The sequence below is a fragment of the Haliotis rufescens genome, unplaced genomic scaffold (assembly GCF_023055435.1).
Source record: "Haliotis rufescens isolate VD_foot unplaced genomic scaffold, xgHalRufe1.0.p SCAF_4, whole genome shotgun sequence".
NCBI lineage: Eukaryota > Metazoa > Mollusca > Gastropoda > Lepetellida > Haliotidae > Haliotis > Haliotis rufescens.
Window position 1 is genome coordinate 15582740 of NW_025964112.1, and position 12193 is coordinate 15594932.

Here is a 12193-nt window from a genome sequence, read left to right on the forward strand (position 1 = left end):
TTGACAAAAGACGTACAAATACTTCAATATGGGCATAATGTTTATTGGGCGAGAATTCTATCCAGGTATTTTACGAGGGTCCAATGTGTTTATAATGATGCTAGCTTGTTACATGGATGATTGCCGCTGAATGGCCGAACAGCGGAGGTGAGACGCTTCCCAAAGAACCCGACAAGGACTCAATAGACCCGTCAGACTCTCAATAAATACTGTCAATCAACCCACCAAGCAGAAAAGAAACACCTCAAATAGTCTAATAGAGGCATGGGGCTATTTATGCTTGTGAAGAGGGAGCAAAATACTTCAGGAAAACCACTATTATACTATATGGGTTATGTCTGAATGGAGGACTATTTAGGCTGTGAGTTCTGGAGCTAGCGTTGGATGGAGGCCCTTGTATTTGAGGGTTATTTACTCTTGATGTGGGCTCTACAATGGCTGTTCGTCAAAGATGAATTTATCATGGTGAAGCCTAAGGATTAGCGAATGTGATACTTGGATAAGCTTGTGATTTCTTGTGGATTATCGTTGTATGTTATGGATATCAAGGAGTTGAATCAAGGTTTGTATACGATACATATCAGATTCATTTACTGGATGGTTCGGTGGTGGCTGAAATGCATGTTTCGCTTGATTTCATGGATTTCATGAACATCTTGAAGATGATATGAAACATCATTGCCAGAGAGTAATCAGTGTTTCATTGAGTTTCATTGGGTGTAGGAGGCAAAAGTGGTGAAAGCACAGTTGAATGAGGAAGTTTCAAATATGTATTTATGGAGTAGAGTGTTGAAAATATGATAGGCTATAAATGTGAACTTGATGCATGTATATAACATGTATAAGGTAACTCTGACAACAATCATTTCTCGCTCCATAAAGATTCTTTCTCCCTCTTTCTTTCTACATTTCGTTCTTTCTCTCGCCATCTTTCTCTTGCCGTCTGCTTCCTCTCCAGCCCTCTCTCCATCTTTTTTCTCACCTCTCTTTCTCATCTCTCCTTCCTAATTAATTCTCTTACCATCTCCCTCCAACCCTGCTCAGTTTCTTACACTGATGCTGCCATTTTGAATCAGAACATATTCTTATCAGTGTTACGTTCACTTTTGACATGTCACATGCCATGATATATCTATATATGAGATGTTATCGAATATGTCAAGGACGACATCTTCACGTTTCAAATACATGAGACAAGCATTCTATTTCAGTGTGTTTTGCTACATATCCAAATATCTATTCCACGTTTTGTTACTGGACATAGTTGACAAGCAAAACCGCAAATTATCACAATGTATTAGGTCATAACACAGAGGCATGCTCACTCACAGTGTGCAACATTGTTAACCTGGTCTATTGATCAATGTGCATTCAAATTACATTCTCAGCTTCCTGGGGAGAGTGCAACACAAGCAGCTTCAGCGTTGTGTTCTGATAGCTGACCCACGTAAACAGAAGAACCGATATCAACGTGATGCTGACAATTGCTCACAGTATTAATACCCATATATTTGTCCCTTAACCTACCCAGGTATCATATAAACAAACTATGTCTGAAGGCATTACATGTTGGTATTGATGCTCATGATATCAATCACTGGATTGTCTGGTCCAGACTTGATTATTTACAGACCGCCGTCATATAGCTGGAATATTGCTGAGTGCGGCGTTAGACAAACAAACAAACAAACAAACAAACATGTTGGTATTGTATAAAAACAATATCCATTTAGATCAAGTACTGCCATATTTTGACACATCAAGCATGCGGGATGCCATGATTCCTGATATATCAATGCACTCAAAACTTACAGCAGATATGATACATGATATGTTGGCAGAGGTATCAATTCATGCTCTAAAGCTGTAACCATTTTTATAACATAATATTTGTGAAGTTTGGCCTGATCACCGATTGGGCCCGCATTTCATTTCTGCCTATAACAGTATGTATCATATATATAACTATGTTTATATTATGAATATAACTATATATAAACATATATAACTACAAGTATATATGCCGACCGATATTCGACTTAATAAGCGCCAAGGGCGCTCTCAAAATTAGAAATAGGGGGCTCTTACTAGAATATTATTTTGAGTTGAAAGATCGTAAATTTCGTGGTTTATGCTGACAGCCTGAAATGTTTAAATACGACAGATATATTTTTCCAGAATTTAATTTCCCATAATTAAGGGTGCATATAACATACGAGTGTGTATTATACACAAATAAATAAGTCTTGTGTACATTAATCAATTGAAAGGGGTGCTAATTGAGATTGTTCACTAGCCAATATATTAACAAATATCGCCGTGGGCGCTTATTAGAGCAGGGCGCTTATTACGTTGAATATGGTAACTATATATTACTCTCTCTCTATAACAGTGTAGATTTAAGGTGTATATATATATATATAAAAAACAGTGTAGATTTAAGATATATATATATATATATATAAGCCTCCCTCTCTCTCTCTCTTCTCTCTCTCTAAACAGTGTAGATTTAAGATATATATATACAATATATTGTATACCGTACATTGCATACCGTATACGGTATGTTATTATCACACTAAATGGAGTAATTCCAACATACTCCGACAAATGAAGTTAACATGCTTTGGAATTCCTTGTATTAACACACCAAAGACATAATTCAGACATTAATGCATAATTAAAATAGGTTTCCGGTGCATGAAGATCACATTTAGAAATCATATTTCTTATCGAAACTGATTCTTTTATGAAGTCAGTGAAAAATGTAGTTTCATACAAATAATCTCGACAAGCACATTAATGAACGTTTAAATATGCTTAATGGACAGTATGTCACAAAATTCCCCAAATGGTAAGGATGAATTTCATTTTAACAGAAGGGAACAAACTTATTTCTTTATTACCGTATTCGACGTAATAAGCACCCTGCTCTAATAAGCACCCACAGTGATATTTGCTACATATTGGCAAGTGAACAATCCCAATTGGTACCCCTTCCCATTGATCAATGTACACAAGACTTATTTATTCATGTATTATACGCACACATTTGTAATATGCACCCTTAATAACGGGCAGTTAAATTCTGGAAAAATATATCTGTCGTGTATAATAAGCACAGACTTTTCTTTTGTATCATTTCAGGTACATGAACCCAGAAATTTATGATTTTTTCCACTAAAATTATATTCTAATGAGAGCCCCCTAGTTATAATTTTGAGAGTGCCCTGGGCGCTTATTACGTCGAATACGGTATTTGGCAATGGTGAAATATTCAGTAAGATCAAAAGTAATGTTATTATACATATTTATACCACAGATATCCAAGTACTAGCATCTGCTCAAAGGCAGTTTTATTTGTAGATCTGTTTGCATTCCAGTATCATTCTCAACTCCCTGGGGAGTATACAATCCAAGCTGCCTACAAGCGCTAAAAGGTTTTTACATCCACATCACATATCGGATACACTTAAGTTCCAAAGGGCACATCTAAACATCTCTTTGAGTGCCTCATGGCACACTTGAAATTGACATTTTGGGTCCTAATCCTGTATCAATTTTCAGAATAATCACATCAGTCTTCAAACAGTAAATCAGATAATCATACACAAGTGATCCTCGTACATTTAATCATCAGCTAAATCAGGAAAATCCTAAAACTGTTTCCTTCTTTCACAATATCAAATTAAAAAAAGGTAAAAAAAATTCAAACCCGCAGTAACACATGTTCTGAATTGAGTTGGATATGGATGAGCGCTCGGCAAACCTGCGGAACATTTTATGTTCTGTTAAAACCTAAACACAAATACTTCAAGCTTTATTTGTAACGGATCATCAATTAATGGTTTATTCAATGACTGCAAGTGCTTTATTGGCCATGTGAGACAAGTTTACGATCCTTGGTCACTGTTTAAAGCTTGTGTATTACTCCATGAGCACGGAGCCAGCAAAACTTCCAATAAATCACTAGCTTCCGTTGTGATGACTATAAAAGGGTTGCGAAATGGGCCTGCATGATCAACTTGAGGTTAACACATGGGTTTTGTATACATCTTAACAGACAACTTGCAGAAAAAATAAACACTGGAAAAAATGAGTTATGGCTTTCAAATAAAAAGGCTCTATCATTTTTTGGTGAACTATAAATAGATCGAAACACAAGCACCCTGATGGAAAATGGCTACGTGATGTTACATATGTTTAGAGATAGGCTGTGGGCTTGTGTTTATTTTCAGGATTTCTTTAACAGAAGTGCTATTACTGATAATCTTAAATCTTCTAAGGCATATGTTTCATTTGTCACAGTCATATTACAAATTAATTACTAGACTTTCAAAATCTACATGAAAACAACAGACTTAAAAAATCCAAAATTTGAAACTGCATCCCTAATTTTCTTCTTATAGCAAGGATGACCTGTTATGTTTTACTTTGAAATGTCATTTAGACCAGTTCATAATTTTACTTTTGTAAGAGGTAAGGAAATGCTAACAACTCAATTTGGAACTTCAATGTTCAAAATAAAGAACAAAAGTCGAGTCCCTCATATTGAATATTAAAGATTAAAATCAGTCCCGAGATTGAAATAGTAAATCAAAAATCAATGACCAAAGAATATTAATTTTAGATCCAAAATTTGCTATTCATTAAAAAATAGCTGTCACTACTCGGGGCTAAGAATTTAAACTTTGGATCAACTTACCTGACAGAATTACACACAGAAGTTGATTATTCTTTACGGTAGCTTTCCATTTGTCTAAATAACAAAATAACTTTAGGGATTAAGCTGGGTCTATCCACTGTTGAGAGTGGGGGCTTCAGTAATGCATACAAGGGCTCCCTGGCATGAACAGGAGGGTTATTGACGAAAGACCTGCAGTACGCTTCACTTTCCAAGGACTTTACTGATGTAGTCATAACTATTAATTATTCAATTAGTCATTTATTAAGGCATAAAAGCCTTAAGCCTAATATGACTTGTAATTTTTACGTTAGATTTAAGAAAATAAACCTCTGACACGTTGAACTTTGAAATGTTTTGCCGATCCTTGCATTAAAATCCTGTAAAGTTATATCACTGGGTGTGTCTTGACCGAATCACTGGTAGATTCCAAGAAAATGTGTGAGAGGGGTGCGCACTATACTCAAGAAAGTACGGTATATTTCTCACCAGAATACAAAATATCTGTTATATGTAGAATAGAAATTGTCACTTACATGTAAAAGGAAATCTACAATTTTGATAAACTTAATGATTCAAAAAGCCTCACTTCTTTGAATCCTACATGACTCGCAATGAATAGTATTCTCCATTCTCAAATTGTAAGTGAAATGAATGAATCCTTTGTGTCTGGTGACACCCTGTTAATGTACATTACAGGCGACCTTGATACACCAATTTCAATATTTGATAACCTAGTTTACTATACATGGGCTTTCTACGTTAAATATTTGACAATCAAATATTTCGTCATGTGTACAGTTCCTCGTCAGTCAACAGAGGATAGTGATGATACACAGCTGTCTGATTAATCACTCTTTTATCCCAGTTTTCTTAAAGTATATTTGGGTAGTCAAGTGGTTAAAGTGTTCACTTGTCCTGCCAAAGACCCAGGATTGATTCCTCATAGGGGCATCAGGGTTTTACCTTGTCTTACAACAGTGGGGGTCCAGGGGACCTCCAATATTTAATTTTAAGGGTCCTTGCAGGTAAATGAGGCGCCTGTACAGTGATGATACGCTGTAGTGTACTGTATGTGTAGGAGAAACCATGTCTTCGAGGGATTACTAGAGATTGTAAACCCTCACATGAGGGACGTTCCCGAATGTGAGGGTTTACAATCTCGAGTTGTTTGTTTTTGGGTTTTTTGTTTAACGCTGCACTCAGCAATATTCCAGCTATATGATGGCCGTCTGTAAATAATCGAGTCTGGACCAGACAATCCAGTGATTGACAGCATGAACATCGATCCACGCAATTGGGAGCGATGACATGTATCAACCAAGTCAGCGAGCCTGACCACCCGATCCCGTTAGTCGCCTTTTACAGCAAGCATAGTCGCCTTTTACGGCAAGTATGGATTACAATCTCTAGTAATCTCGTGGAGACATGGTTTGTCCAACTTATAAACCGACTCATCGCATAGACAACGTTCTTAATTAAATAACCGTAATAAAATCTCTCAAATGTATAACCTGTATCGGAGATGAAATATCGCCTGCAGTCATGAACTCGGTTCAATGAAACCGGTGACCTCAGCACGTGTTTCGCAACGGTGCGAAATCTGCACGTGCGTCTCGCAATGGCACGAAATCTGCACGTGCATCTCGTAGGCTCTTCCTAGTTTTTGTTCTATCAAGGGTTTACAATGATTGTAAGCCCTACTGCGAGGTGTTACAATCGTTGTAATACCTCCTACGAGGTGTTTCCACAATTTCAAAATCTCCATATCGGGTTACACAAACAGCCAGAAGGTTTATAAGTTTTGAGAATTACTTTAGAGCCTGGAATGAATCAGTGATCATGTGGACAGTGGTCATGATTGAGGGATGATATGACAACAAACATAACTGCTCTTGATGCGCTGTAGGTACATTGAATATTATTCTGCGTCTCTCGGGATGGAGTATATTCTTTTTCTGCATCCAGTTTCAACATAATGTGTGATGTGGGCGGTCCATTCTTGTGTCCTTATCCAAATTATGAAATTGACAAATGATCATATTTGAAAATGTATTGCATTGCCTGCTAGAGAGCTGATTTCAAACTTCAACTCAAGAAGTGATGAAATATGTACATTACATCTATGTATTATTTATATCCATAGTTGATGAAGATTCATTTTTGTCACTTGACATTTACATGAATGTTTTAACAAATATATAGTGACTCACTATATATATATATATTTAGTAAGTATAAAACTGATTCCATTATTCTTATAGAAAATAGTAATTCTTAAGCTGATGAAATATTTCTATTATTTTGAAAATGCTTTTTTTTCCTGCACCATTCTATAAATAGGACTTTTGTTGTTTGAAGTTTCATATAAATTGAGCATTCAATCAATTCAAAAAGGCCTTCAAATATCATCCATAAAATCAATTTGTATTGACATTTAAGAAACATGCCAATGTTAGTTATTTACTTTTATTTCATCAAAAGAATTCAAAATGACAACATATAGCGTATCAACCTTTACCATATCATTAATAGGGCCTACAATAATATTTTATTTGTCTTTATACACCAAGACATATCTGTTCATATCTAGATCTAGGGCGGTCGGGTAATCTTGTTGTTAAAGCGTTCACTCGTCATGCCGAAGACCTGGGTTCGATTCCCTACATGGGTACAATGTGTTAAGCCCATTTCTGGTGTCCCCCACCATGATATTGTTGGAATATTGCTAAAAGCGGCATAAAACCATACTTACTCACTCACTCACTCAATCACTCATATCTAGATCTAAATTTTAATCTTATCTTATTGTAACTTACTAAAACAAAAGCAAACAAGTGAATTATAAGATGGATAATGTCACTTGACATTTACATGAATGTTTTAACAAATATATAGTGACTCACTATATATATATATATTTAGTAAGTATAAAACTGATTCCATTATTCTTATAGAAAATAGTAATTCTTAAGCTGATGAAATATTTCTATTATTTTGAAAATGCTTTTTTTTCCTGCACCATTCTATAAATAGGACTTTTGTTGTTTGAAGTTTCATATAAATTGAGCATTCAATCAATTCAAAAAGGCCTTCAAATATCATCCATAAAATCAATTTGTATTGACATTTAAGAAACATGCCAATGTTAGTTATTTACTTTTATTTCATCAAAAGAATTCAAAATGACAACATATAGCGTATCAACCTTTACCATATCATTAATAGGGCCTACAATAATATTTTATTTGTCTTTATACACCAAGACATATCTGTTCATATCTAGATCTAGGGCGGTCGGGTAATCTTGTTGTTAAAGCGTTCACTCGTCATGCCGAAGACCTGGGTTCGATTCCCTACATGGGTACAATGTGTTAAGCCCATTTCTGGTGTCCCCCACCATGATATTGTTGGAATATTGCTAAAAGCGGCATAAAACCATACTTACTCACTCACTCACTCAATCACTCATATCTAGATCTAAATTTTAATCTTATCTTATTGTAACTTACTAAAACAAAAGCAAACAAGTGAATTATAAGATGGATAATGTTATTAGATATATCTTCAAAACGTTCGAAATAAAAAGATTATGAACGTATATCATAGGTCTACTTGCATTTTCAAACTTTGGCAATCAAAATCTGCTAATCTCAGTCGAAAGGTTTAAACTGTTACACTTTTACGCTTCTCATTCTTTTCTAACATCTGTTCAGGAAAATATTTAGGTAAGAACAGAAGATCCCGGTCGGAAATACCTTTAACCAGCTGGGCCACCACAGGATATTTGACAACTCGTGCCACACAATGTGCTGGGGTTTTGTTATACAAAGGGGCGTCACTCTTCATGACCTTTGACTTTCTTTATTATTCAATGTTACTTAATGCTCTGTGTGTATAAGTTCGAACCGGATCTACGAAAAATACGATCCATTGTATTTTTGCAACTTTGGTTACTGTTATCTTTTTCTGACTTTCAAGTGCTCTTGTTGTTCACATTCTTTTAACAAAGGGTACATCCGAATCGAAAAGTAAAAGATATAAGTGTTTCGTATTTTCTGTTTCAGTGTTGCCTACAAAACACATCCTGAACCAGGGAATATTTTCGAAATGTATCATTATTTTGATGAAGTGTGCAGGAGGACATATTATGAATTTAATAATTAAGCTACGCATTCAAATGTCTTGATATCCGCAAAACTCTCACGCTGCGTTTTTTGTGGGTCTTTCTCTCGAAACGCTGTAAGCAATAAAAAAGCTTCCATATTGACTGTTTATGTCTCATCAAAAACTAATGGCTTCTAAAAAGAGGGCTAAAAGCAATTTGAAGCATGTAGGTAGGTATGAATCACGCCGAGCTTTCATTTATGTAAACTCCGTACAAAAAACAGAATCTGCTGTCAAAAAACGAGGGGCAAAGGGCGTGCTTCCTTTTCATTTGATGTTTTTTGGACTCTGCTTTTAGTTGAGATTTCTTACGATTATGGAAATATTTTTGTCGCTTTTATTTTCATCACAGTTAAAAAACCCACCCAATTCTAAACGTAACATCAGCATCTAAACAGTCATGACGTCAAGACTCTATTGATTAAGCGTTCTGATCACGGTTTTAAGACTAATCATGGCTGAATCCTGGGGTAATTGAGGAGCTTGCTTCGAACATATTGCACCACCCTTATCGGGAGCCCCATCGGACAAAAAGAGCGCAGCGAAACTGACGCCAAGACAGACCTTTGGGGATGCGAAAAGCTAATCGTCAGATTTCAAAACATTGTGAGAAAAACCGTTTGCTAGCTTGGAAACAGGTCTTGAAAGTAGAAATAATATACCGACATAGGTCTCGAATCCTGCTGGCCCTGTTGTGGTCAATGCCCCGTGGGGAAGTGTTTTTGGCGTTAGTTTTATTAATGGTCCATCAAGGCTGCATGTCCCCTGCTGAATACGTATAGGATTAACCCAACTTGCCGTTACGGGAGTACCGGTTTCTCAACTTGTGCACTTAAGGAAGAGGTTGTTGTTAGTCGTTTCTCCCCCGTTGGGAATCTGGTTGAAAAGCCAAAAGGTCACCCAATTTCTGTCGAAAGAACCGATTGAAATAAGGATCGGATGGTCACAATGTGTGGCCTGCCTGATGACGCGTCATCGCACACCATTGACGTGAATCTGTGCTCATGATATCGACCTGCTAACCTGATAACTCACCTGCTCTAGAATTGATTACCACAACATATATGAAGCAGAGTGCTAAGTCGGTTGTTCCCCTGATCAAATTAGGATAGGGACAATGATGATGATGATGATGATGATGATGATGGTGGTGGTGGTGGTAATAATAACAGCAGAATGTACACAAATACGTACTTTAGTAATTAGTAACTCCAAAATAATGCGTGATTTTAGAGCTAATTAAGACACTGCTAAGAAATGTATGTAATATATTGTAAATATTTCTTGATATACATGAAAAAATATATCGCTTGTGTCGAAAGTTTGGCTTTACTATTGAAATGTGCCAAAACACAAATAGTTTGCCAAAGCAGGTCCCGTTTTACAAAGTGATCTCAGTGTCAGGACTGCTGAAAGTCTACGGGAGTAGCGTTAGTAACGCTGTGATAACGTTTTGAAACGAGGCTCAGGGCCTCTATAACGGTTGGCTACGCAGGATGCTAATGTGTCGCTTCTATTTCCAGATACGCTCAAGAACCTGAATGACAGCTCGCTTACGGTGGATTCAAAACCAGGAACACATTAGGTAAGACTTAGACATCTTGTTTACTTGGATGCTCATCAAGGAAAACGACATGGATGTTTTGGTTGACGGAATTTGTCCCAGCGGGTCAGACATTACATGTTAAGCCTTTTTCTGTGGCCTGTATGTTATGTACAATTTCGATAAAGAAATGTTTCACCGCCAAGCTCAGTGTTCAGAGATTTGTTTACGACACCTACGTAAGTGTGTTTACGGTAACGCTAAACACACCTTCCTCGTTCTCTTTCCCGCGCCTCCGATGGTGAACTCTGATGAATGTTTAAGAACCTGCCAATCACATTTTACTGGTCAACATCGAGATTTTAGAGAGTGGATGCAAAACCAGTTGTATTCTAATCCTTTGTCCTCGTATTACTATTTTACCACTGATGCAACAGTTTCGGGAATAGTTGCTCCCCTTGGTCATGCCAGTATCCACTGATGCCAGTATCAAAACCCTTATGACACCTGGTTATGATCCTTGGTCGTGCTTAACAAAGTGACACGTTCACGACCTGCATCACAACCTCTTACAGTTAGCTGGCACACTGTGAACTAACTGAAAGTTGTGTTATATCTAGTTCACTCACTCACTCAGGAATATGAATCAAGAATCAAGAATTTTTATTGTACTGAACACCCTCGTAGGGCAGGGTACAGACTATCTACATATGAACATGTATATAATTATAGATATGAAAGGTATATGTATATGATGTACATTATGCATAGAGGCATTACATGTTATTTCATTTACATCATATAAACATTTATGTATATTAGGATATTGAACATGTGGTATATAGTCCGGGCAACAAGACTTGACCATTCTTTTGGTGGGTTCATAAAGTGTTTTAAGAGGTTGGTTTTATCGGTCTGGGAAGGGTCGCCTATTTCTATCAGTGGGATGAGATTACTCCTAAGGTCTGTATATAGTGGGCATGAGAGCAGGAAGTGTTCCTCATCCTCCACGGAATGTGTGGGCGTTTTTGGAACATGTACCTTGTGTCACTGCATGGGTAACCTTAGAGGTAAGTCAGGTCAGACGCGTTTGGATATAATAATAACGCAGCCCAGCAAGCTCTCAAACAATCCTTCAAAGAGTCCAAACATCAAGATGATTCCGGCAGACCGTTTGGACTTGGACTAATCCCTGCACATGGGTCACCGAACAATTGATCATGCACATATGGTTTCTGTTTGTAAGGACCTTACTGTGTTAGAACTGAACCGAAAAATAACGATCATGTCGTACAGGAGAACCCTTTTCAGGTGCAACAACTGGGCGAAACATATGGTCGACTCTTTGCCAAGTCCTGTCTATTTGAAAAGTCACGTTAATGTCTCCCAAGTGCAGTGAGCAGTTGTTTGACAAAAGTACGCGCATGTTACACAAACAGCTTGTCTACACAGAGGATCCGTATTTGGTCGAAAACAGAAAGGGAATAACACTAATAAGAGCTAAACGCGTTCCTCTGAACTCTTCGTGTTCATGATTATGTAATGGATACGTTCCCGGGGATTTTTAAGTGTCTACGAATAGCTGATTTTTTGAGTTGAGTTGGAAAAATACGTTGGGATTATCCCGAAATGCCATTTGAGCACAGCATGACACAGTGGAACGCTGGATTGGACGTGTTGGACAGCTTCAAGTGATTGTACTTTAGGTCTTCGGCTAGAGGGCTTTACCCTTCATGCAGCAAGTCGCAGTAAACATGTATATAAAACCCATGGTAAATCCGGCCTTAGTCAGCCTACAT

At 37.1% G+C, this 12193-nt stretch overlaps 1 protein-coding gene across 7 annotated transcripts in view; it reads left to right on the top strand.

Moving 5' to 3' along the window:
• The window catches only part of LOC124140510 (frizzled-5-like), a 120047-nt gene that overhangs the window by 56304 nt on the left and 51550 nt on the right, over positions 1-12193 (top strand). For 6 of the 7 annotated variants that reach the window (XM_046508117.2, XM_046508122.2, XM_046508118.2 and 3 more), the window contains one exon: positions 10375-10436. The gene's annotated coding sequence lies outside the window, so the exon portion shown is untranslated. Of the gene's footprint in view, positions 1-426; positions 563-10374; positions 10437-12193 lie in introns of those variants that run through there. The other variant, XM_046508119.2, reaches the window with a different exon arrangement.